This window comes from Anser anser, assembly GCF_964211835.1.
Source record: "Anser anser genome assembly, chromosome: 20".
Classification (NCBI taxonomy): Eukaryota; Metazoa; Chordata; class Aves; order Anseriformes; family Anatidae; genus Anser; species Anser anser.
In genome coordinates, this window is record NC_139741.1 from 10,222,907 (window position 1) to 10,249,368 (window position 26,462).

Here is a 26,462-nt window from a genome sequence, read left to right on the forward strand (position 1 = left end):
CAGCATTTACAGTTGACTAGGCAGGGATTGCTTTTTCCTATGCTAGCGACATGCAGGCTGTGAAATCTAAGGAAGCGCCGCTTAAACACAGACTTATTGCCTTGGTTATCTTTAATGACTTTGAAATGTATTGGCCTCATTATGGAACAGTGCAGTTATCAATTCCCCTAATTAGGTGATGTGGTCCCATAAGAAATTTAACATTAAAGTGCAAAAATGAGTTAGTGGCATCAATTGCTGGCAACCTGGGTGTTGGCACTGGATTTAAAGCAACGGTGCTCTTTTTCTGTGTAGTTATTCTGCACCAGTCTTATTCATTCAAATATAAACAGTAATTTTTTTCAATTCATTTATTTGTTCCTATGTGAAGAGCTGTTTATTTATCTGAGAGTTTCTTTGCTCACTGAAGCCCTTTTCCGTCGCAGGTGGCTGGTGTAAGTACTAGCAAACCATGAACTAGCTGGTGGACAGCGAGCTCTCTCCATTTACAGGTCAGACTAGTTGGTAAAACTGCCAGTCCAACTTTTGGTTTGTAGTGGCTCTGTCAAGCTGAAGATCTTGTAGCGATTCATAAGCATTAAATAAAAGGGAGTTTTGCACAGTCATACCACAGCAGCGAAGCTGGAAACAAAGCACGATAGCCAGAGCTCAGTAACCTTCCCAGGCTTTGTAATGCTGTTCCCACCTACTACTGCCTGAGGTTGCATGCCCTTTTCCACCATATTGAAAGGATTTTTGGTGGCCAGTTTAGAATAGGCATCTGCCTGTATTTTTGGGAGGATAGTCTGAGAAACCTTATTTTAATGTTGTCTAGTTTCTGCAAACGCTTTGGTATGACTGTATACAAAAGCTTGTGCATAGTACTTTATCTTGTTATCCTTCTCTGTAAGTTAAACAGTGCAATCCCATAGTTTATTTCAACATGAAGATCTCTCTTTAATACAAGTTTATAAAGCTTGGTGATCGTAACGTATGGCAGGATAGTGTGTGCTCTTGTTAACATGAGGAGGATATCCGTGTGAATCCATCAGGAGAGCTATTTAAATAGGAGTTTTTTGTGCACTCTTGAATAAGTAGTTCCAAAGATAACTAAAATGTTAGATTTACAAACCACAAGTGGTCACAAACCCAGTGTTGGAGTACAATTTCTGTCTGGTTAGACAAGCAGTAAGCCAAGGCTGCAAACATCACACATAAGCATGTACCTCACTAAGAGGTGATTCTGCTTCTTTGTTCCTGGGCATCTGCTTAGGCTAAACGTGCTGAGAAATCTCTACCCCTGCGGCTTGGTAGGAGCTGATGGCACACAAAGGCAAAAGGAAGAGAAGTAAAACATCAAGCATTGCTGTAAGTCAGGGGTGGCTCATCTGTTCTGCATCCTGTCCATCACCGAGTTCATGTCCCAAGTGGCTATCCCACAACCAGCACCTGCGTGAGGACCTCCAGACACCTGCACCCGCCTCCTTCTCATTGAGAGCTTTAGGCCCAGAGTAGCAGAACTGCGAAGGTGCAGCTGTGGCTGAATTTGGTCCCCACCCTGGCACATCAGCCCCGGAGCACTGCTCTTCCAGGTGTCAGCTGGAGCAAGGGCCCTGCACTTCAACGAGGAGACAGGAAAGTCTCTGCCTCAGAGGGCGATGGGGCAGATGTTTGTACTTGCTGTCAGGCTTGCTGCTTGATTTTTACTTCACACTCACAGATTTAGGAGGAGGTGAGATAGACTGTGTGAAGGAGGTTGCAGGCTTGGAGGAGCATGCCAGCACTCTTGGCAGCACCTTTCATTGTGTCTAGCATCCCAGGTGTGGGGCTTCCGTCTCTAGAAAACCCCTGATGTAGTGCTGCATAGGTATTAGAAGGATCCAGCATCAAACCTTTTTCAAGTCAAAAGGATAAACAGTTCTGGCATTGTGAAGAAGTGTAATGTGTATGTCAGTCAACAATTTTGTTTCCTCTCTGTGAGGCTCAAAGACAAGAAGATAAAACAAATTGCACTGAACAGGAAGGATATTTGTTGCAGTTGGCCATAAAGAGAAAAGCGCTGTGTACTGGCAGTGCAGCGAGATGTGCCTGGATTATGGTCAGATTCATAACCTTACTGGATTCAGTGGGTTTATTCGAGCCTGTTCCCCCATCTCCTCATGCAGCAAGTATAAAGAGACCTTGAATTACATTCACATTGCTCATCCTGATGTCAGGTGCTAAAGCAGCGAGGTCGCGCTACAAGTACATTTCTTTGGTTGCTTTTAGAGGACAGGGCATTTGTTAAAGACTAAGGGCAAAGAGAACAGGGAATGGATGAATTCACTTTGTTTAGGCACCTAATTTGGGTGTTCTCAATTACACCTCAGCTCCTTTCCTTTTGCTGTGCACTGATACTGTTTTCTCCTTGAATCACAGTTAGATATTTCAAGCAGAGAGTGGATACAGTCCTGCCACCCCTTCCATTGTGCACGTCTGGTATGGTGCTGATAGCAGGAGTAGCAAGGGGAGACGGTGCTAATATACGTATGTGTTTCTGGGCGTACCCAGTCTGCAGTGTCCTAGATAATTCAGTACTTGAGGAGTTAATACAGGGGCTCTTTTTCTGTTCAGCCATGCCATCGTGTCTCTGACTACTACAGATTGCAGAAGCTCCTCGTAGATGGAATGATTTGTTCTTTGTCCGTATGATGCCCTCCCCTGCAACATGTCTGAACACCTCCCGGCAGCGTGTTAAACCCTGCGACTGACATCTACTAGGTGTAATGTCTAGTTTATTCTCTCATCTTCTGTTCAGAAAGAAAAACGTGTGCAGTATAGCTTCTTGCTTTAAATAAATAAACATGCACACGCACATTCCCACACAGTATTTGCTGCTGCTGCTGAGTATTTAGAGGAGTCATGTCAAGAGAGTGCTCCTTTTACTTAGACTGGGAGGAAAGAGGTAGGGGATAATTCTGGTTCCTGAGGGAGCCAATTTTGTTCTCTTGCATTAGCTTTCAAGATAATTTGTTTTTTAGTCTTTTTTGTGTTTTGTTTTTTTTTTTAACCTGTGGACAGGCCCTGTTCTAGCAGTGGTTATCAGCAAAGTATCTGAGAAGCAGAATGGTCCACTACTTCTGAATGAAGAAGAGAAAAAATATCAAATTCTTTTAATTTTATTCCCTTGCCCTGTTTCTCAGCGGAGTTCGCAATTTCCCTTCTCTGATGAGAATGATATTTTTCAATGATGAAATTTTGTACCTGATTATACTTGCACAGTCAATGCAAGAAGAGGAGCAGGGGCAGGAGAAGGGCTACCTATCAATGCTGTATGTTGTTCACAAGTCAAAATGTTGACTGAAAAATATTGGACCACACTTAACCTTTGTTTAAGCGTAGCCTCCATGTTTTCTCCATAGTCCCAGGTGACAGCCCACATGTGCTGTGTGCAGAGCAGTGCATGCTCCTAAACCACACATCTTATGCTCATCTCATGTAAAGTATTTCTGCATTGTTCTTATAGACAGGGAAAAGAGAGATGATAACTGTACTTTACAGTCCTGCAAGCCCTTAGACCAAACATCTCCTTCAAAATAAACACTGTAGCTTTAACGCTGGCTGCTGTTTCCTTGAATGGAGTTACCCAATCTTTCATCAAAGAAACATATCTCCCATATCCCTGTCTTTAAAAACAGCAATTATGTGTAAATGCCTTCTGATTTATTTGAGCCAGGGCCACCGGCCAGTGTGAGTCACCACAATTTATTGCTAACCGTCACTTTTACATGATAGGTTTGTAACAAATATCTGCCGCATATTGTTAAATTAATCTTCCATTTAAAATTAATGGAGTTAGACTCCCCAGGTTCAATGTAATTTCGTGTTCACGGGCAGGGAGTGATGTGAGCTGCATACAAAATGAGCCGAGGCCAAACGCCCTAATCTTTCATCACCTTGAACCTAGTGACTAGGACGCCTTCTCAGCACCAACTAATGAGATTGAGCTTGCTTCTCTCCTGAGGACGCCAGCTCAAAGAAGCTTTTCTGCTCAGATACAGCAGGCTTCGTCTTATTTTAATAATTCCTCAGATATGACAAGCCTGATGTTATGTATGAAAGAGTCAGGCTTGAAAAAGAGATGAAATGAATTTTATATCATTACTTCAAAACCAAAACCGGCAAAAGGAAGTATGTCACAGTTAAAAATGCAGTAAGCATTTTAGCTATGAAATATTTTGAAAGTAAACAGGAGCCATTCTTTCATTTATTATTATAATGCAGCCTCACCTTAGACTCATCTTCTGTAATTCTAGTCCCATTCATAAATTAATAACAATAATGTAGATGAAAGCAGCAGACTGTCCAATAAGCATGTGGATGGGACTATCAGAGAGGAGAGATTTAATTCCTAATGGAATATGCCATGCTATATTGCTGAGCTCTATCATTTCTCTTTGTGGGCATTTGTAGGAAATGAGCCTGTCTTTTATGCAATGGCAGACTGCAAATCCATCACATATTGTTCAAAAATAATTGAGTTGAATTGTATCAATGTACCTTTCTCTCTTTCCTTTATTGTGGCTTAAAAATAATAATAATAATTTGGGGTATATTTTAGTATTTATCAGTGCAGGAGACTAACAGCATTAGTTACATCTATACAAGGGTCTGTGCAACCACGAGTCATGACTGTACCTTCAGCTTCACTGGTAGCCATGCTGTCTTTGTTGCCCCTGCTGACCAACCAATGTCCCTGGCTACTTTTATACCAATATGTGGTATAAAATATACCGTATACTTTTTATATGTATGGCATAATAACCTGCTTCTGCATTCGCATCACAGAGATGTGGCCTTGCCACACACGCGAGCCATGCGGTGGGAACAGGGTTCAGCAAGCCCTTTTCCCTTGCTGATGAGTTGTGCCACGGTGCCTGCTTCAAGGACCATGTGCCAGGCAGAGAGGATCATGGAATCATTCAGGTTGGAAAAGACCTTGTAAGATCATACACTCCAACCTTTTACCTAGTTAAAAAAAAAAAAAAAAAAGATGATGAACTACCATGAACTGTTCTCTACCTTGCATCTGGTCTCTGGCTGTTGGGTAGTAGATGCGGTGCTACCTCCTAGGAAGGAAGATGAGAAACATGGGATTTTTTAATGTAGGGGATTGTGTTTTAGGAAAGAAAGATGGGAGAAAGGTATTTCCACAAGCTATAGAAAGGAGCAGATCATAATATTTTCTAGTGTGTGTGGTGGGTAGGACAAATGACAGTAGGCTGTGAAGGTTTCAAAATCTTATTATTTTCATGTAAATGTGTGATTTAAAAATGTCTTGAACCATCTGAACAGCTGGAGAGAGTATCAGTGGTGATTTCTTTCCATTGTGCAACTGACTTAAAATGTTTATCAGTCTTCCTGGGGCAGTTTTCCATAGCTGATTAGGCCTCGTGTCTTGTGCCGCTTTCTATCAGTTGCAGCTATTCTGATTTCTGCCGAATCCTGACTCTGGCTAAACCAGTGAATATAGTGTCAGTATCACGACTCTTCATTTGTGTGATGGTTTTGTGGCTGAGGAAATGCTGACTATTTAAATCATTTGGTAGAACTTCATCTTTTTTAACTTTTTTTAAGCTAGTTTTGAGGATTTGATCTTCTACCTCTTTACAATCTCAACTGAGGGTTACCATAATGCCATACAGCTCCCAGCAGCTCTTTCAATTGCAGGCCTGTTGAAGCATCAAAAATTTCTCAGGGGGCTGTGTGTTTTTTGTCATGATGAAATATATGGATGTATACCCTCAGTATAGATACTTCATGTCCTTTCACAAAACATCTGAAACAGTGCTCCATGCTATGTGCAGTCAGTGATTCTGACATCCGTATGTGTCTAATTTCCTCTTTCTCTACTTTATTGCTACCAGTTGCCCAATTTTTCTTTCCCCTGAGATCCAACACTTGGGTAGAACAATAGGATATGTTCTGGACGTATCTGGAAACCTGGACACGTCCCTGGGCCTGTTTATTAATCCACACTCACCCAAAGTAGTAAGGAGTACTGCTAAGAGTACAAAATTTCAAAGTATGGCCACAGTGGTTGACATCAGGTAGGAACCAGCCCTCGGTGTCTGGTCGCAAAAGCATTACCTAAGGGTCTCTGAGTCTGACTGTTGATGAGAGCTTGGAGCAATGGTGGAGAAGTTGCAGTCTCTGCAAAGGCGAGAAGCAGGTCCACGAGGTGACGGCAGCATCAGTCCATGCAGCAGGTGAGTGCTCCAGTGCATGCAAGGAGCTCCCTTCCATTACCTTCTGTGGCAGGCTGCCTCATACAGGAAAAGCAAGGTGCCAGCTAGGACTGGTTGTGCTGCCTCGCAGAGGAGAGAATAAATCAAGTTCCTTTTCTGCTTTAGTTACTTGCTATTCATTTTTATACCAGGCTTATGCAGCAGACAGCAATGAAACTTCTAGATATTCATAAACAAAATCTGGTCTTCTGTCCACTGATATAGATCAGGGAGGCCAGAGTGTATGCTGAGAAAGAAGAGAGTTGTAAAAAAACGTTGAAATAGATTTATTGGAGACTTCAATATCTGTTGAAGTCTGCAAAGCTGGAATAAGCTTTAAGTAAACACTATCAATTTTGATGATAAGATTTAGATAGTGGCTTCTATTTTTTTTCTCTAGATGAAACAATATCACAAGGCTTGTCTTCATGGAAATGTGATCAAGATGTAAGCAGTTCTATCGTTAACGCCTTTACATTTGGTTTAGTTACAATCAGTTCTCTTTGAATAGCAGAAGATGTGTCTCTTAGCATTGGAATTTTTCATTATGTGGGCTTTTCTTTGCATCTTAATATTTTTCCTGTCTCCTTATATTCTGGCTTGTTGCCATTTTGCAAGGTGAAAAGGTTACCAGTTCCAGCTCTTGCATCATTGCTGCACTGGACCTTCTGGATGCCCTTGGAAGCCTTTTGTCTTGCTTTTTATTAAGAAAAAAACTACATTCAGGTAAAATGAATTTCTTAGTTTCAGCATCCAGAAGTATAAAAAAAGTTCCTTTCTATGCAGTGCATTTGATTGGGAATAAAAATGACTGATGGCAGCCCATACTGGACCCTTTTGTTCAATTCAGCTATGATTATGGAGCCTATTAGCTGGAGTTACAACCTATTTAAGAGCAGTGCTTACTAGTAATGGGGGCCAAATGATTTTGGAAAGTTCAGATTTACTGGGCTCCCTGCAGAAATGAATTCAGCACTGAACATATTGATGCAGAGCCTGAATGAGGCTGTTCCAGTGGGACTCAGAATTGTGTGCTTAGCAAGAAATGAGCGGGTAGTAGAATTAAAGATCAGATAGATGTGAGGCTCAAGGGCAGTCTAAACTCTGAAGTTCATCACAGTGACTTAATCAGACTAAAATGAGTGTTGCACTGACAGGAATCAAGCCTCTGTGTGACAGGAAATTTAGCTTGTTAAGATGGTGCTGTGTTCCTTCTAACTCCCTGTTTTGTAAGGTCATGAAAGTGTTTTAAAATAATTGTGAGATGTCAGTGTTCGGTGGCTACTGAGGCAGCTCGGTTGTTGATAATTTAGATGTTGACTCTCTACTTGATATTTACCTTTGATACAATCCAACTGCAGTTTTAGTAAGAAAGAACAGGCTGTGGCACCTGTATTCAGAAGCAAGGGTAGTTTCAGAAACAAGAAATTTCCATGTTCTCAGTATTTTTTGGCACAAGTCTGCACTGGGGAGAATAAAAGTTGGATCACCGGGCCCCACATCCCACCTGTAAACAGGACACCCATGGACCAGGCTTCTGGCTAGCTCAGGAACAGCAAGAGGGGAAATGCCTTCCCCAGCAGCACCACAGCAAATGGCACGGGAGCAAGGACTTGTAGGACTGCTTTGTCACTCGCACTTCAACAGGGCACGTCCTGCTGCCTTTCTAGAGACAGACCAAGTGATCTTCTGGCATGGAGCATATTAAAAAGAAACATTATTTTTTATTGGGCCAGTCTGGTCTTCAAATGTGAGGTTGTTACTTTTGTGGTGGTTACGCTCTGATAGTCCGATCCATCTGAAGCCTCCACTGAGTTTCTGTCAGATGCCTTCTTAGCTCCCTGAGAAACCTCCAGGCACAGCCCCATGTGCCCCATCCATACCCAGCTGTGGCCAGGCTTCCAGAGCTGCCCAGCCCCGTCATTCCCGCGGTCCTGGAGATTCATCGCCAGCATTGCAGGTATGGCCTCACTGCTCTCATCTCTCCTTCCTGTAATATCCCCAAATGTAACACCTCCCACCCAGCTCTGAGCTTCTCCAGCCTCGTTCCTACATCCTGCCCATCAGATGCCTCCCTCCTGCTCTGTCCACATACACAAAGATACCACGTACTTCTGAACCACAGTTCAGTGAGAGTACACTCAGCTGACAGATCTTGCACAATTCTCTTTTCTGACTTTGCTTCTGCTTTGGGACAGGAAATTTATTTGTTCTAAACCAAAATTTCTCACTACACTCATTTGACTTGAAAGTCCTGTTTTATAGATCACGGGAACGTACTGCTTTGTTGTCCTTGAACAGAGCTGTGAATATTCAGTGTTTGTCAGTTAGATATATGTGTCCCTTCTCCGTCTGGGCGACAACAGCAGGCTCTGGTAGTTTATTTGTGGGAGGAACCTGGAAAAAATGAGTGTTTGTCATGTAGTAATAAAATAGGAAGCATAGAGTTGTTTTTATATTTTTAATATTTTTAATTTTGACCTTAAAAATTGTCTTAATCAGGAGATGCTTGTTAAGTAGTACGTTGGCCTCCTGTAGGACCTGGATCTGTGCTGAACCATGCTGAAACCAGTGGCGATGCGCTCACAGATGTGGCTGCATCAGTCCATGGCTGCATGAGATCAGATCTCCGCTACCAGGCTGGGAATGCTGGACGGAGGCTGCAGGAGGGGCGGTTTCTGGGTCACCATTCTGACCAATTGTTCATGTAATTGTTACAGGGGATGTTGCTTATGGGAGTCCTATTTTCAATCATGTGAGCATGTCCCAGATTTTTATAAACCATCTGTTCAAGTGAGGAACTTCCAGGTTGTGGGTTTTCGGGTGAGGCGGGGAAAGGCATAAGGAAAATTCCAAGTGGGAGATAGAAGGCACATGTCAGCTGGGCTCTAGTAGGAGGCTTTTTAAAGCTGGAATGAAAGATCATGAGAGAAATGGTTGCAACTTGACACACAGATGATAAAGCAAGCCTTAAACAGAAGCTGTGGCTGCACAGCAGGTAAAGATATCCTGCCTAGATTAAAAATAAATATTTTATGCTGCCTGTATGCAAAGCTTTTTCTTTCCTTTTTTTTATTCTTATTTTGTTATTTTTTTTATATAGCTTAAAGCCCTATACAGTTGGCAGCAAGTAGAAAAAATTACAAGAGGAGGTTTGTATTTTTGTAGGGTAGGATCCCCACAAAACTGAAGACTAATTTTTTTTAATGATAACGAGAAAATTAAAGAACAGACTACTCATTAGAATTACTAAGCACAAAAGCATTTGCAAGTTAACTGGTTTTATATCTGTTGATAGCACAGAGCGAACCCGACCCTTATAAAATCAGATGGCAAATAATTTTGTGAGGCAGGCTTCAAGGTGCACAGCACAAGAGAGCTCAGCTGCAATATGCATGAGTTGGCGCTCGCTGCGCAGAGGGGCAACCGTGAGGTAAGGAACATCATCACCCGCTCCTCTTCCTTGCCATCCATTTGGAACATTTTAATGACTAAAGCAGGGTAAACATTTGTGAGGATAAACATTGTTTTCCTGCTGAGCAACAATGTCTCCAGTATAAGAACAGGATTGTTTTGGCATATGTCGGCTCTAAATATCCCTGCAGATATTTTACAGGAATTGCTACCTCTTTAAACATTCATGCTATTAAAAATCAGGACGATTGTTGACATAAACCTGTGATAGCAGCTGCATTGTAGACAGAGTATGAATTTTTTATGTTATTGATGAGAAGTTTATATCATTTATGTACTGTAGTAAGGGAGGCGTATGAGTGCTGAATACAGAAAATTACGTGATTGAAACCATTTAGATTATCAGGGCACAGTATTTATTAATGCGTCCTTCTCAAAAGGAACATGAATGCAACAAATGGAAAGCAAAACAAAGCTAAGTGATTTATAATATTTTAAAAACTCTCGTTGGGATGAAAGTATGTTTTGTGGCACTGCAGCGTGGGTTATCTGGTTTCGGTACCAGTGTCAGCACCGCGGGAAGGAGTGATGCTGTTGTCAGACCGCCGGAGAAGGCAACCGGTGGGTTGAAGCTCGTGGGCTTGCAGGGCTTGTGACTGGAGGGGGTGGAATATGCTAAAGGGATGACTGTAAAAGAAGTTTTGAAGGACACTGGTTCTGTGTGTATTTTCAAGCTTTAAATTAGTGTGAGTCCAGAGGAAGGACCAAGGCTGAGGTTGCTTCTTGCTCTGGAGCAAAGATGTTGACCTTCTACCTAATCCTCTCAGTATTTTTTCTTGTCTCTTTCTTTTTTTTCTGTAACTTGCTATTGTCACTAGCCTTGTGCTTTCTTTTCGGGCTCTGCTCCTACCCTGAGAGCAGATGCAGAACACTTCTTCCTGCTCCCAAAAGCAAGGCCTTAGTTGCTCAAGTGGCAAAATTTCCCTCATTGGAGAGCTTTGGAGGGGGCTGTGCAGTTTGTAAGGATTATGGTTCACATTGTGGTAAAGCTTGGTTCCACAGTAGCTCCTTCGACAAATGTCTTCTGTGAGGTCTTGGTGTTGCGTAAAGCTCTCTCTGCTCCCTCCAGCATGGCCTCAGGAGGCAGAGGAAGCAGTTCAGCTTTCCTCCTTCAGGCATGACCGTCCCTATTTTGGCAAGATACTGCTTGGCAGTGATATGAATGCTTCATGTTTCCCAGCACCAAGCAGGCTAAATTAAATTTTCGTATGTTGGCCTTACTCGTTTTTCTTACAAGAAGTAACATTGAGCAAATTTTCGGGACGTTCTTCATTTAATGGAAGCACAGATATTGCTCAATTTGTGACATTGCTTTTTTTTCCATCCTCATTGGAAACTGCACTTAATATTCTGATGCTATGTACATGAATAGCACTGCTAAGTCAGTGTAATTATTCATGTGCTTTTGTGCTCTGCTACATTGTGGTATTTCAGCTGTCCATACTGGGTCTTTGTGGAGAGAGTGAGTATTACCATATCAGCTCTTCCTCCGGGAGGATTTCCAATGGGGAAACCATCTGGAATCACATTTGGTTGAGTACCCTCAACCACTGTAGGTGCATCATCCACTTAAATCCGAGGCTGTTAAGGCTACAGCTTGGACAGCCCATCACTCTGGTACAGATATGGGTGGCATCAGAAGCAGTGGTGATTTGTACAAGGTAGGTGCACCAGTCTGTAGACATCCAGATCCACCAGTTCATTTCATATAAGCCACCAAACAGCTGGCCAGCAGTAATAATTTCTCATCACCTCACCCCTAGGCTGTATTTAAACCAATGACCTGGAGGTGAAAGGCTGTGCATCCTATTACCAATCCATTGAGACGTCCAGTCCTCTGTGGGATATGTCTATAAATTAATATAGCTCTGGATTAATATTGCAGACAAAAACTACATTAGAAGAACATTATTAGGGTTGCAAAGTCAAGCCTGTGAAAGTTAAGAAATGTGAGAATTAAGTTTGCCTGTTCAACCTTAATTTGCCCCCTTCTGTGTATGCATTATGATACAGCCTTTAATTACATGATCACATTCTACTCAGCCTGAGGCAGACACCTGGCATAGAAAATTTCAGCCCAAATGGTTCGAAGTTTGGCAAAGAAAAAAAAAATCGACTGAGAAAGAGGAACTTATAAGAATTGTCTAGGAACTTCAATGAAAGGGTATAGTTGGTGTTGTTTTCCATTTATTTTACTGCATTCAAAAGGTATGTTTAACTTTCAGTAGTCTGTAGGTAAGATCCATCTCTGTGGAAGATCCAGGAAGGCACTATGTACCACAGATTGTTTAACAGCAGTAAGGAGCTTTTACTAAAAATATCTACTGTTTAGACATGCTGTACAGTGCCAATAAGATGAAACTGAAAGGGGAACCCCACTGTTTTAGGTGTTACATAGGAAAATGAAGAAAAATAGTCTCTGCAGGTAACAACCAAGTCACTCCATCAAATACATTGAACATTAGGAGAAATCCAGATTCATTTTCATGGTATCCTTTAAGCCTAACAGAGGGTTTATTCAATCCAACTGTCTTTTTACATCATGGCTGCTTGGGAAGTGTTTGTTCTGTTGTGCTGATCAAGAGCAAGGGAGGTCATTTTAATTTACGTTTTTGTTTAGAATATCTTTGTTCATTTACGCTTGATATAAAGTATGTTCCAGTGTATTAAGACATCGAGCACTGGTGGATGGTCCTTGCCCTTACAAGCAGACGTAAGTGCTTATTTTAGAATACACTAATAATAATTAGTTGATAATTTCTGGGGGTACTGGCATAATAATTATCAGGATCAGTTTGGAGTTTGGACAGGAAGAAGCTCAATCTTTCTGTACCCAAAGCACATTTGCAAATTAGTGCATCCTGAAGGGGAATCCTCTACTGATAAGGTATTTCTTTGCATAGGTTCTCTTCTAGAGTGGATCCTAGTCAAAAGCTTACGTAAGTGTCCTAATAATTTTTTACCTGGATGACAAAAAGAGAGGTGTCTTTTGGAGCTTATTTAATATGTAGGTTTAATCTCTGTAGACAGGTACAGGCATGCTTTTCTGTTAGTGTCCTTCACAAAACACAATGACTATGTTAATATTTGAGCTGTAATGTGTTCTGTCTTTCTTTGTTACTGTCATGTTTGTTGAGGGTGATTTCAGGGTCACTAGCAAACACAGTGCTCCATTCCTGGGGAAGTGGAAATCATTACAGCTGGAATGCCCAGCACTCTGGTGGTGCTCGGCATCCCAAAATAATCTCAGCAAGGTCCAGGAAGAAGTTTGCAGGCCTGTTTATACAGTAAGCCAAATGAACTGGTGAAATCTGGTAATGCGGGATGTTAACGTGGAGGAAACATTTTCTAATAGCATGCATTAGCCTGACATTTTTTGACATGGCACAAGACAGATGGCCTGGATTTCAAGAACCTCCTTCAGATCCTTAATACCAGCAAATGAGAAATGCCTTACCAAGGTCGTACGGCACAGTTAGGGCAAAATCAGAAATAAGAACTTGGTTTCTTGTCTTCTAAACCTGTATAATCTTAACTGCTTTGACAGTCTGCTGTATATGCTTAGTGTACTGTCACTCTGTTTTACAGTACGTAGTGATCAGCGTTCTATTCTGTTTATTTTATACAATACCTTTTTTTCTTGGGATGTTCTCACAGCTCAATGTTCTGTTTTCCTAATCACTTAGTAATGCTTATTTTCTTGTAAAGTAATTGTGTTCTGAATTTAGAACAAAATGCCGAAGCTAAGATTAGTTCTAACCTTCAAACTTCAAACCTTCAGACATCAGAGATGAGCCATCCATATGTAAGTCTTGTGTGTGTGTTTTTGGAAGTGGTAAAGAAAACAAGAAATAAGCCCTGTCCTTCTAAAGGAACTGGCAAGCTGCCATCTTAATTTTTCAAGAAGAGTGCAGGTTGGGATGAGTCAATCAAAATCAGTCAATTTCTTGGACAGCAGTTCAGGTACAGCAATATAAAAACCCTTTCAGTGGAGGTCTATAACATTAATCAGAAACTGCAGAGTGGTCTTTTGTAGGACTTTGGGGACCAAAGAAAGTTGATAGTGGGTGCTTCTGCATTGAGATTTTTGCGTATGTTGCCCTTGTGCTGTGTGGATGTAGGAGTTTCATTCTTCTTTCATATCGCTACAGGTTGTTCTTCACTATGCTGAAATATTCTTTTGTCACTTTACATAGGAGGACACAAGGAACTGTACAGAAACTGTAATTCCATAGTAACCGTTGACTCTGTAATTACATGTTATGTACAGTTCAATGTAAATATGTGGTAATACAAGCAATTTGTATTTTCTCAACTACATTATTAAATCTTAAAATTGCAAACTACATGGAAATTAGGTTGAGAATAAAATGGATAACTTCACATACTGTATTATTGCAGCATATTATCTCTAGAAGTCTGTAATTACTTTGTAGTTACGTGCTATTTTTCAGATAATAACTAAGCGGTGAAAGTTTGCGGACTTGTCCAGCTTGTAGTTGCACAGCATAGCCATTAATTTGGGTTTAGGAGGTGGAGAATGTTGTCAACTTGGTCGTTTAGTCTTCTTTTGTAGAGGGAGAAGGATTTTTTTCTTTCAAGCAGACAATCTGACAGACAGGTAACCGTTGCTCTTTCATATTTGTTGCAAATATAAGCAATGCTCTTAAAGTGAGTGTTGTGTCTCTACCAAGAATCAAACCAGGCTTTAATGCTCTGTCATGTGCCTGGTTTTCACCAGCCTCTGGGCTCTCAGAGATGCGTGTCAGGTGATACTTCATCAGCAAGACTCAGACTTCACAGGTCTATGCTGCACTCCCTCTGAGCCTCTGCTGGAAGGGCATGGCCAGGCATTTTAAGGACTTTTTGAGTCTTTCTTCAATTGTGGCTGACTTCCAAGAGTGAGAAGCTCATTTTCTTATGTGTGCATACTGCTTTATGGGGGTTCTGGTATTTTAACCTTTCCCTTTCTTTTCTCTCTTCTTCTTATTGTCTTTGTCCCGTTGAACGTGGCATTAAGGATAGGTTATTTATTTATCTGATGAGAATATGTAAATCTTTGTAGTCCTCTTAGTCTAACTCTCTGTACTTTGGCCCCTTTTTTTTCTGTTGAAATTTTGAATGAAGGAAACATTGAGTGAGTCTTTAAGCTTAGAAATAATTGTGTTTGTTCAAATTTACACAAAGCCTGCAGGCAAGAAGGTTAAAAATTCCTCTAGTATTTGGTTACATTTGTCTGTTTTTTAAAATGTATACATGTACATTTCTATACGTGCTATCAAATCCAAGCATTTTGTTGGCTACCTCGAGAAAGACAGCAAAGATAGAAGTGTTTGCTTTGGTAGTCAAACTGGCAGTCAGGGCACCAGGCCAGGGGCATGTGATATATTAGGCTGAAAACTACACCTAAGATCTGGACTAAAAGACTGAGCTCCTCTTGGGAAGACAAAAAGATGCAAGGACATAGTCAAGTACTGTAACCAAGGTAATGATAGTCACCCATCAGTCTCTGAATGCTCCAAAATGAAGTCACAGCTGGTGCTCCTCTTCACGAGGAATCTTGATTTATTTACGTTCCTTTACCTTTACACCTGTATCTTCTGGGTTTTCTGGCCTTTCCAAGTAGATTTATTAGCTGCTCTGAAGCAAGGAGGTAGACTTGCAGGGAGGGGGGAACTGGAGGAGAATCGAGAAGAAACAGAAGGAAGACAGAACAGTGGGAGGGAAAGGGAGGAAGAAGATAAGAGGTAGATGAATGAAGACAAATGGAAGAGAAATGAGACAGGGAGGGTGATAGGGGAGAAAAAGACTGGAACGGAGCTTTTGAGAGTGCATGGAAAATAGAGGTCTGGTGGAGGATTTCCAACAAAAGTGGTGTAAATCAATGATGAGTAAATTAATAGGGCAATTGTGCAAATGAGACTCAGTCGTTTAAGCCAAGCGTAATACATCACGGATGATTTAGAGAGAGTGTAACCCGCAGGGCACACCTTTCAATCTACTAAAGATCTAAAGCAGGATGCTGACGCGTCAGAAAATGGAAGAGATGAACAAAATGAGGGACATACGTTACAAGGAAAGAGGTTGTAAGGCAAACTCCAAATGCAGGGCAGCATTAAACTCCTTAATGCCAGAGCCCCATCTTAGACTGAAGTAAAAAAAGTTGGTCTTTCCAAGTCAAGAGATTATTACTATGGTTTCTGATAGTCTCCTGGTGTTGCGTTGATTCCTGATGTGATTTCTAACTTGTATCAGAAGAACAAACAAAAAAATGCATCCAGTGCTTCCTTAAATGTGGTGTTCTGCGGAACCGCTTCCTGTAGTTGCCACACCAGGAGTTTCTGCTATCTAACAACGCTAAAGTATGAAGGTAGTTGAAGAGGTGATGAAGAAGTTTTCTGTAGCCATCTGATCATTGACTGGGAGGTGCCTGTCTTTGACCTTGCTGCGTCCTACTCTGTGCCAGTTTGAGGTTCCTAAATGTATTTGTACATCAGAGAAGATGAGACCATCTGAATATGCTGTTGTCTTTCACTAGTATTACAGCTGTGCCCAAAAGTCCTTGGGATTTGAAGAAATTTCAGAAGTTCTAGATTATCCGATTTCTCTGGGATTTTTTTACGCATCATTTAGTTTCCAGGTCAGTTGTCACGCTTTAACCCACCTTTTTGAGACCATTTGCCACTTCTCTAACCCTGAAAATGGATTCTTCTGCTGTAGCTCTAAAATGGAGCAGACCCATTAAATCCTGTGCCTTTTAAATGCATTGGTTGCTAACCTTTTGTAGAGGATCAAAATTAACAGACTGTTTAAATGAATTTCTGACAGTCATTCTGCCCTATTGGTTTTTTGAAAGCATTAGACGGAGTGCCAGGTGGCCCAGTTGATAAAATGTTTTCTTTCACTCTGTGACTCCTGTAAGGTCAACTCTTTCCCCAAGGTCTTAAGAAAAATAAGTGTTTTTCAAAGACTTTTTTGTTTGTTTGATTTTACCATCTTCCTTCTCTTTGCCTTGAAATATTTAAGTAGAGTGTGAACTTGATTTTCATTTTACTCCGTAGAAAGTTAAATGCAACCCAGGCATCTTGTTAAGAATAAATATTTTTCTAAAGGAAACAAAAGAAGTGATGAAAGATTAGGTGGAAAGGGAAACCTTTGCTGCTGATAGGGTACAGCTGGATTTTGTCAGTGATGGTAGTTCCTTCCTCTTTTGCCTGCTGCTTTCTCTGAGAAAAACAGCATTTGTATCTAAAACTCAGGCTAATTGAATACCGCTTAGCTTGACTGCATCCCTTCTGCAGCCTTAAAATTCCTTCCTGAAGTTCCCTGAAATAGTGCCTTGGGGTATAAGTATAAGGTTGTCTTCTTCAAGAAAGAACTCAGCAACTTAAGGTCTTTTTTAGGTCAAATTAAAGAAAGCCTTCCATGAAAAAGATAGGTAAGGCATGAAACCTCTTTTATATGTAGTTTCCTGGATGCGATGGCATGGGAGCATGAACGGATCCTGGCTTTCTATCATGAAAATGATTCACAAAGCAGTCCAGTCCTACACAGACCGTCTGGCATCCTGGGTGCCTGTCACTGATGAAGCTTGGGTTCCTTTCTCAAAATGGTAAAAACTGTCTTTCACCAGGGAGAACCCAAGTCCTGTGATTCTGCTGACCTTTTCTCAGTCTTTGAATTGTTTATGTGTTTTCCATAAAAAAATTTGAAAACTCTGGCGTTTCTCCATACCACATGGTGTAGACATCAGTTGCATTCTGACTTATGGAGGCGCTTGCATCCCTTCAATGCTAGAGAAAGAAATGTTTAAAACAACTTTTAAAATCCCATTATTATTTTAAAAGGAACAAAATACCCTACTAGTCTGTCCTTGAAAACTATTCTTAATTAAACAAATACAGATCCTACATTCTCTTTTTTTTTTTTTTTGAGAATTAGACTTTCAAATTGTTATCAGTTACAAAAGTTTGATAAATAGTAATGAATAGAAGTTGCATTTTATAATTGATTTCTAACGTAACTGCTGTAACGCTTTAGTGAGGTCTGAAAAGAGCCTAAGGTCAATTCTATTAGCAGTAGGTGAAAAGATGTATATAGTAAGCACATTAACTGTTCAGCAGCCTGTCTGTACTCTCAGTTTAAGTCTCTGGGGCTGCTTCCTTGTTTCAATGTGAGAGTGTCACCAAGAAGTGTGATGCTGGAGGACAAGCGATGATTTTTAACTTCTTGCTGAAGTGTATCTCGTTGTAACACAAGCATGGAAATGAAAACCTTTTTCCTAGTAATGCTTAGAGTACGGTTGGTCTTCTGAAGGGGTTATGCTATTTAAAAAAGGAACAGAGATGAGATGAGTGGGTAATGTTCTTTCTGTCTCTCAACAATTGTCAAGGCTTTGTGAATGTTCCTGTTCCAGGCTGGGCTTAAATCCAATGAGAACTTTAGAAATGTGTCTTCAGAATCAGCATCCAGAAAGGTTGACTCAAAAGGTGGTGCTTTTCTCTGCCCTTTGGGAGATACAGGTAGCCTTGGAACTGGATTTGGGGTCCTTAAAGTGAGTGCACCAGCCACTAGGCTTGGGGATGGTTCTGTAGCTCTCCGAAGTTACCACCAGAAATCTGTTCCTGGGCCTTAAAATGTATTTCAGTGAAATTCTGCTGAATCTGACACTTCCGTGAAAAAAATTTATCTTGGAGAGTTATTATTTCCTGGCCAAAAAAAAACCAAAAAAACTGTTTTATCAGAAAATTCCCTGTTGGCTCCAGAAAAATCATAATACTGCAATATAGTATAAATAGGAGGCAGAAACAAAGCATAAATACAGTTAGGCCTGCACTGATCTTTTCCGACCACTGTTAAATAATGAAATAAAAGAAAGGAGAGTGAAAATAAAGGTAGTGGGCAGATGAAGTAACTGAACTCATCTTGCAGTGAAAAATTGTACAGTCCTTGGAGCAAACCTGGTTTGTGAGACCGTTCAGATTCTCTTTACCCGGTCTGTTTTCACTGCTTCCTGCTGTCAGTGCCTCTTAACAAGTGCAGGCCTCAGAATGTGTGCCTCATCCTGACCGAAGAGCTTACAGTCAGAGCAAGAAAGGATGTGAGTTCTGCGCAGCCACCCAGCAAACAGAGGCTCTTTGGACACTCGGTAGCTGTAGTGACTTCAGATTCACTCCTGCTTTAACAGTTAGTGTCCTTTTAACACACTCGAAGGCTGTAGTCGATGTTTGCCAAGACCCTGCCTGGGTAACTTCAGTGGGTAATTGCTTCTATACGGTGGTGGGATCTTACAGAAAAAAAGAACACCGTACTAGTCATTGAAATGGCAACTTCAGTATCTCCTTTTGTTGAAAGAGCTATTGTCAGGTCATAATAGTGGATGAAAATATGCTTTGTGTTTGTCTTTGTTAGGTTTCTTTTTGGTTGAAGTGTTCCGTTAGTTCTTACATACCGTAATTTGTCTAATCAAGTCTTACTGGAAGGGGTCTGGTTATGCTCCCCTGGCCAGACATCTGGCAGGATGTTTTAAGAGTTTGGGACCCTCCATCCCATGCTGCTTTCCCTTGCAGAGGCTAGGTCGGAGTTGGTTATTGGCTTTGGGTTTGTAGAAACATATTCCACATGTAGATCTGTCTTTGCAGCAGTTACGTTTTGCAGTGTGTGTTTTTCTGTCAGCTTTCCCCAAGTCCTCTTGGATGTTTCTGAGAAACCCACTCAAGGCTTGAGGTTGTTTTTTTTTTACTTTCTAGTGTATCTCTTGTGGTACACACAACAAGCACAGCACAGGCACAGATAAGCTTTTCCCAGGATCCCGAACCACCTTGCTACTTAGGGGAGAGAGCATGCAAAAGAGATTACAAAGTGAGCTAAGGTAGCAAACCTGAATACTTACCTGCCTGTCTCCCAGCGCTCTGGAGCACTCTTTGACCTCTCATGAAAAATCTGAAGTCTTCGCATCCCATTTGGACCTACTGGCATTTCTCCAGAACCTTATGGCTTGTATCTCATCAGAAATTTATGTGCTTTGATTTTTGAATGGCTCACACCAAACCAAGTTCTCCTTGCTGGTAAAACCTTCACTTTTGCTTCAGGTTTTGTAAAGCAGCACCTCAAGTCTCTTCATGGTGACCTCTTGTTGGCGTCATGGTCTTTTGTTATGCTGCAGCAAATTTTTCACTTCTTCAAATGTCCCTCCTAGATATACTGATTTTCTACCTTTGGCACCTGCTGTAGCATGCCCATGTCTCTTGGTTTAGAATGCCTTGGTCTATAACCCGAGGAGGACAGGAAAGAAGCCCTGTCAGCCCTATGTGGACTTAGACACTCTCATAGGAACATTTTTTAAAATTTGCAGCAAGTAAAAGATTAACATTGCATACTGCTAAACAGAATTCAGGTTTAGATTCTGAACTGTCAGATCAGGAGACACTGTAGACAATAAATGTCAGATCCTGACACGCAGAGTTTTACAGTATAAAACACTGAGCTTGGTTTCTAATGCTACAGAAGTAAATGAGGAGGAAATCAGCAATATACTACCATGAAAGTTTAGTAAAGCTCTATTAAGTTTAATGAAGAGTTTCTGTCTTCACGGGGATTATTTTTGAGTTACCTTGTACAATTCCACCTCTAAGTTACAGCTGTCTGAAATGTTGTACAATGATTTACATTCATACAAACTGTTGGGTTCACATGAGATCTATAATATACAGTAATGAAAATCCTGTTTTTCAATTTCTAGCTATTTTTTCCTTCTTCAGTGTCTGAACAGTGGTCATGCCCTACTTAATTAAAATGTCAGCTTGGAAACTTCTTTAAAGAGACTCCTAATATAAAACATAAGAGTAAAATATAGGCTTCTAGAAGATAATTAACTTGCTTAGAATTAGGCCCTCTTTAAGCAACAGTTGTGTAAAATAGACCATATCAGTCTGCCGGACTACTCAACAGATACAGCCTTTTCATTTTTATGATAAAGATTTAAAAATATTGTTCATTCTAAGTAAAATAAAGAAGTGTTTTGTCAGTGCTCTAAGCTACCTGAAAAGAGGATTTACAGATCTATGTAATTTTATTTTCTTTGTGTTTGCATAGAAGTCATAGCATAGCTGGAAGATGATGGCAATTATAATTTATTATGCTGTAATTGTTACCTAAATGTTTTTGAATAAGCAAAAATCACATCTGTTTAGGAATAAGTTGCACAGCAAGAGAATTCCCTTTGAAATGAATGCTGTGTTCTCAAATTCTGTAACTGTACACATAAAACAACATATTTATTTCCCCACTGAGTCCATTACATTCCCAAGTCAAACTGCATCCTCTCTTCCCTTCCCATATTAAACCCTTTGATTTAATGGAGGTTTTAACTACTGGTTCTTTAGGGAATTTTCAGTAGGCTTTGCACAGATTAGGTTATTGGAAAGTATAGTTATTTGCTTGTAAAGTGGCAGTTCTGTGTCAAAATTGATTTTCTCTGGTGCTGCAGTAGTAAAACAGATAAGCTTCTGCTTTGCATCCAAAATACACTGATATTCCTGCCATGATACTTTCCTTTTGCTTCCTACCCAACCTCTGTTATAGGCTGGCTTTGAAATAAAAAGGAGAAAATGATATGCTGCACAGAATGCCTTTGGATCAGTCACTAATATTTACATAAATCTTCTCTTTGTTAATGGACCAATGATGAGCAGTTGCTCGTAGGAAAAATCTACTGTGGCAGTTGTTGAGCACTTCAGGCAAGGAGTTGGACACTTGGTCAGCCTTTCAAGGCAGTTGGAGTTGTGGATGTTCAGCATCCAGCAGGAGTGAAGTCCCAGGCACGGCTTCCCAAACCACTACGTACGGAAAGTGAAATGTAGGAAGTACAGGCAGACAGAAAAATGAATAAACAGCAAATACATCTGGTGTGTCCTATGAGTGACATGAAGAAGTTTCCTATCTGGTTTTGTTGGCCAGCTTTCATAGCTAGGATGGGTCTCTCTTAGTCTGCATCTAGCACACATCCATTCCTTTGCAGGCTGGACTCCTAGAAAACCACTGGCTGTTAACCAAAGGAAATTAGTTTCACCATTATATATGTGCCACAGGAGACAGTAATAATGGTGACAGTGGAATGAATCAAGAAAAATGTTGTAGATAGATAAAGGGGTTCAGACACATTTTCTGTGGCCCGCTGACCATTCTGTTTCCCATTTGTGGTTGGCAAGTCCCCAAAGGGTTGGAGGTTTGGTTATGTAAACTCCTGAATCTTTCCCTATGGTTGGACTTACAGATACAGTGCTAGCAAGTAATGATAGCACTCTTTGGATATTATGTCTAGAAAAAAGTATTGTGTTTAGCATATGCTACCTGGCTGAGTTAAAAACTTGTCCTGCTTTTAAATTGAACTTTAATAAAATGGGTTAGCATATATTAACTAATTCAGCCTGTTCCTTCTAAAACTTCAGTAGACCTGGTCCAGATTTAGTGGTATTCAGTGATCCAGCGAATACCAGTGATGCTCTGATTTCCAGCGTTGTTCCGACTTGGTTTGCTGCAGGTTTTTGGTTCAGTTCTTCATTTATTCAATAATGGTTTGTCCATCTGTATTGTTCATGCTGTTAACAGAATTGTTGTCGCAAGCTCTCAAGAGATTAATGTATTTACTGACTTCTATAAGACATTGCACCAATCAATGTTAACAGTCTTTGACAGAGACATAAAGGATCTATTAAATTAGATCTGGGTTCCTATTAAATTACTACATATAAGAAGCTAAACGCACCTTATCTGTAGCAGAAATGAATGCCTGCTATTAAAGCCTTTACGGAAAGTTTTTAAGAACAGTCCAGTAAAAAAGTGGGATAATTAGCAGGAAACAGTAATCTGTTGACATCCAGCACTGACTGTGCTAAAGCAACGTAGGGAACGGAAGGTTTTCTATATTGCAGACATGAAGGCATTCCCCTCCCCACCAATTGGTTCCCCCCACACACTTCTCTTTAATTAGATTAGAGAAAAATAAAATTAAACTATTAAGGCAATTAAATTCTTAACATTTGATCAGTTAGCTGAATGCAAATCTATTCTCCATCTTTCTGCTAAAGGGCTGATACATGGAGTATTATGTTCTGCACTGCTACTTGGCTTCTTAAGAAAGACAGCAAAATGCTTGGGCTCAAATAAAATAGAAAGATATTTTTTTTTTCACTATACTGCTTCCCTCCCCCTTGGCATTCACAGGTAACTGCCACTTCTTAACCAGTGCAGACTCTGTTCTCTTGCTTACAAGTGTCAAGTCTCAAATTCCTCAGTTGTACACAGCTAGGCAAGCTATGTTAATTTAGATGGCCATTCAGGAGTTAACTGATCTCATGAACTTGTGATAAATTACACAAATGTCTGATGGCGTCATAAGGAACTGTTCCCAAATAGTGAATGGAAGCCTTCAGTCAGTAAGGTTTTACTGTTTTCTCTCTTTTCGAAGACAGAAAGTGGCAGACAGTGGCTTGATAGTTTGGGGATGTATGTCCTGTGATTGTGGCGCATCCTCTTAGTTGTTGCTGTTGTAGGCTTTGCTTGCATGGTGCATAGGGACACCATGCAAATAGCCCTGCACGTGCCCCCTGCAAGCTGATTTCAGCGTTGGAAGCAGTGCTGGGGCAGCTCTGCCTTAGCTGGGGCGACACACTGGGCAGCCTGTGCCTTCCAGCACCAAAGCCTGTTGCAGCAGGACAGCGCGTGGTGCCATCCCGATGGATCGTCCTGCTCAGAGCTTGCTCTGTGATCTCGAACTTGGAACTCCTTCGTACCATGAGTGCGGGATGATGGGAGTCATAATTTCCATGTTTGGTAAAGGAAATGGAATTTATGTAGTGGTGGAAAGATAAATCATATGATTCTTGCATACACACGAAGTGTTGGCCCTCAACTGTCCCAGCCAAAATCAGGTTAGGACAGCTGGCTCCTGTGCCCTGTCTCTGAACCCGTGGGGCATCTCAGCTGAGTTTTCTAGGTGTCACTGGAAAGCGCTGGTTGGGGTCTGGCTCCCTGGTGGCACCTCCAGTTGCCCAGGAGATAGTTGTTTCATTCAGTTGCTAATTTTTGCAAACCAAAATGTTGGTCCTTAAGAAAGATGTCTCAGCATGCCCGAGGTGATGTCAGCACTGCAGTAGCTGGTACTGTGCCCCAAATCTTGATGCTACACAATTGTATACCTTTACCTTTTGTTTTCAATGCAAAGTGGATATCTATGCAAATCTGTTTCCTACTTAGCAAATCTGGCTTCAAGAGGCAACAATACTGCTAACACTGGTAGTATTTACTTCAGGTTCTAATAGCGTGATGGTTCTGACACTCCTAGAAAAGTTCAAGTACCCTTAAAAAGCAGAAGCCTTACTTGATAGCAAATAAAATTGAGCACTCGATATTAATGGTCTTCCAATTAAAGTTAGAGCAAACTTGTCTCAGTGTGTTCATCTCACTATGCATCTCTTTAGATGCTTAAAGAAGTGGGTTGACCACTGAAAATTTAAAGTGTCAGTCCAAGTTAGAGAGCTCCCCTAGTGCCAGTACTTTGGGTGGTCCTGTCCCGCATGGCACTTGGACCAGCTGCTGGAATTTTGTTCTTCCAGCTTTCCTAAGCGTGCAGGCTGGGCCGTACATGGTGACGGCAGGCCTGTACAGCAGCGCTGAAGTCACCGCCTGTGGATCTTCCCAGGTGTTTCCATCGCCGCTCTCTGGATTGAGGGGCACCCTTGTAGCCTGCTGGCAGCCCAAACACAAACATCAGTGGGGTTGGTTTGTGTGCTGCCCAAGGGTGTCACACAAGTACTCCCTGCACATAAAGACGTTGTGGAATTTCATTAATTCATTCATCAATACAAGCCATTAAAAGAAACTGTCTTGTTAACTGGTATCTTGGATACTAATCGGCAGCTTCTATTAAACATCAACCTGCTGATACTGTCAGTGTCACAAAGGGTAATGACCTGCGGTGCTGAGGGGAATAAATGCATGCAGGCAGCCCTCAGGAATAAACAAACGTTTGAGACCCTTTATTGTAGTCTGAGGCATTTTGGAAGAGGGAACGCAAGGGAGGGGGAACAATGCAGTTAATAGCAGAGCAGAAAGGTTTCAATATTGTGCCACTTAGAGGAGTTCCGGTTTGCGTAAATCCAGTGCGTGTTCACTTACCTCGGAGAAACTGTTCGGGGGTGTGTGTGTGTATTCTTGTACTCCTGCATCAGATCTTGAAAGCAGTGAACAAATGAAGTCTGAACCCAGGAAATAAGAGAGACAGTAGGAAGAGATGGTTGGAAGATAACAGAATTTTGTTAGAAGGAATTGTCTGGGGAAATGGGTAAGAAACACACCATGAACTTCCTCTGCCGTGCTGGAGCTATAGGCCACTTAAGTGAGTCCAGTTTGTTACACTGTAATCAGGAGGCAAATGTTGAAATATATGTGGAAATTCTTGCCCTTGCCTATGACAAATACAGCTGGGAGGTCTGGTAAAGCTGCAGGTGGGACAAAACAACAGTATACAACAAACCCATGCTCAATTATCTGCCAGGCTTTTCAGTCACTCAGTCAGTGATGGGTGCTCAGCAAGGTCAAACATCTTATACCATTATAAATAATCCAAACTTGTTATCTACATCTCTCTACAAACAAAGAGCACAGTCACCAATATTTATTTTGCATGAAAGTAAAATACGGAAATTTTACATCATCTAAAGTACACCAAAGATTTTGCAAACTGAGTCAAAGTTTACCATGGTTTCTGCCAGCAAGCAGTAGAGCTCATGTTGTTTAAGGTCCCTGTGCAGTCTTGTGAAAATGGGACATATCAATACCTAGTTTGTAGATTATGTCTTTCTGTCATTTTATGCAGTTTAGGTTTTGTTCATCAAATAAAATTTCAATTACACAAACCATTCAAAACCATGTCCAAAGAATTTTACAAGTTTTTCACTAATTTAATTCTTGCTATTCACAGTCTAAGTTCTGTTGTTGTTGAAGAGTTAACATTTGCAATATTTCAGCTTGTTCTATCGATTACCCAGGTACTGCTAGATCTCTGTGAAGTATTCTTATCACCGGAAAGAAAAACAGTGCTAGTACTTCAGCTGAATGCTGTGGGTGAAAGTTCACTCATGAAGTGGGTGAAAGTTATTCTGGATTAGCATCATGAATTAACTCAGTCTAACTTCTTGCAAACTAGTGCAAATTAAGTCTTCCGTATAGGCTGACTCTTGGCCACCTACCTGGCATTACTTGATTGCATGTCCGTAGTAGAACTGCCGGGTTGGTTGGTGGTATGCTTGGTGAGATATGCGTAGGCGTTTAAATGAGCCCTCCAAGAACACACCAATATGGTTGTCTTGACCAGAAGTCTGAAATAGAAATAGAGAGCAGCAGTCTCTAACATATCCCCCGAGCACCGTGTGTGTTGCTTTTCCACCACTGAACACATCAGCAGTTGCTTCTTAGTGGAGATTGCTTCTTATGAATGCCACTCTGTGTGCTCCCTGGTCACTTCAGTTCTTGTGGGTTCTCTTCTGAGATGTTTGTTTCATAGTGGTGAACCTCAGACCCCAGGGACTCCTTACCGTGATTTTCTTGGGGCTATAGTGGGCTATTAATCAGCCCATGTACTTTTTCACTTCCAGTCTCTTTGTAGAATTAGTTGAGTGGGATTGTTGACTCTTCCTCCAACTACAATATCTGATAAAATCTTCGTCCCAAGAAGGGTCTCCT

General features: G+C 41.1%; 1 protein-coding gene and 1 long non-coding RNA gene across 6 annotated transcripts in view; one reads left to right on the forward strand and one right to left on the reverse strand.

The window, feature by feature from the left end:
• AUTS2 (activator of transcription and developmental regulator AUTS2) overlaps positions 1-26,462 on the forward strand; it is a 761,980-nt gene that overhangs the window by 423,826 nt on the left and 311,692 nt on the right. The window lies entirely within an intron of this gene.
• LOC310884559 overlaps positions 2,989-26,462 on the reverse strand; it is a 30,729-nt gene continuing 7,255 nt past the window's right edge. The window contains exon 2 of the long non-coding RNA XR_014574278.1: positions 2,989-26,098. This is a non-coding gene — a long non-coding RNA (uncharacterized lncRNA). The remainder of the gene's footprint in view (positions 26,099-26,462) is intronic.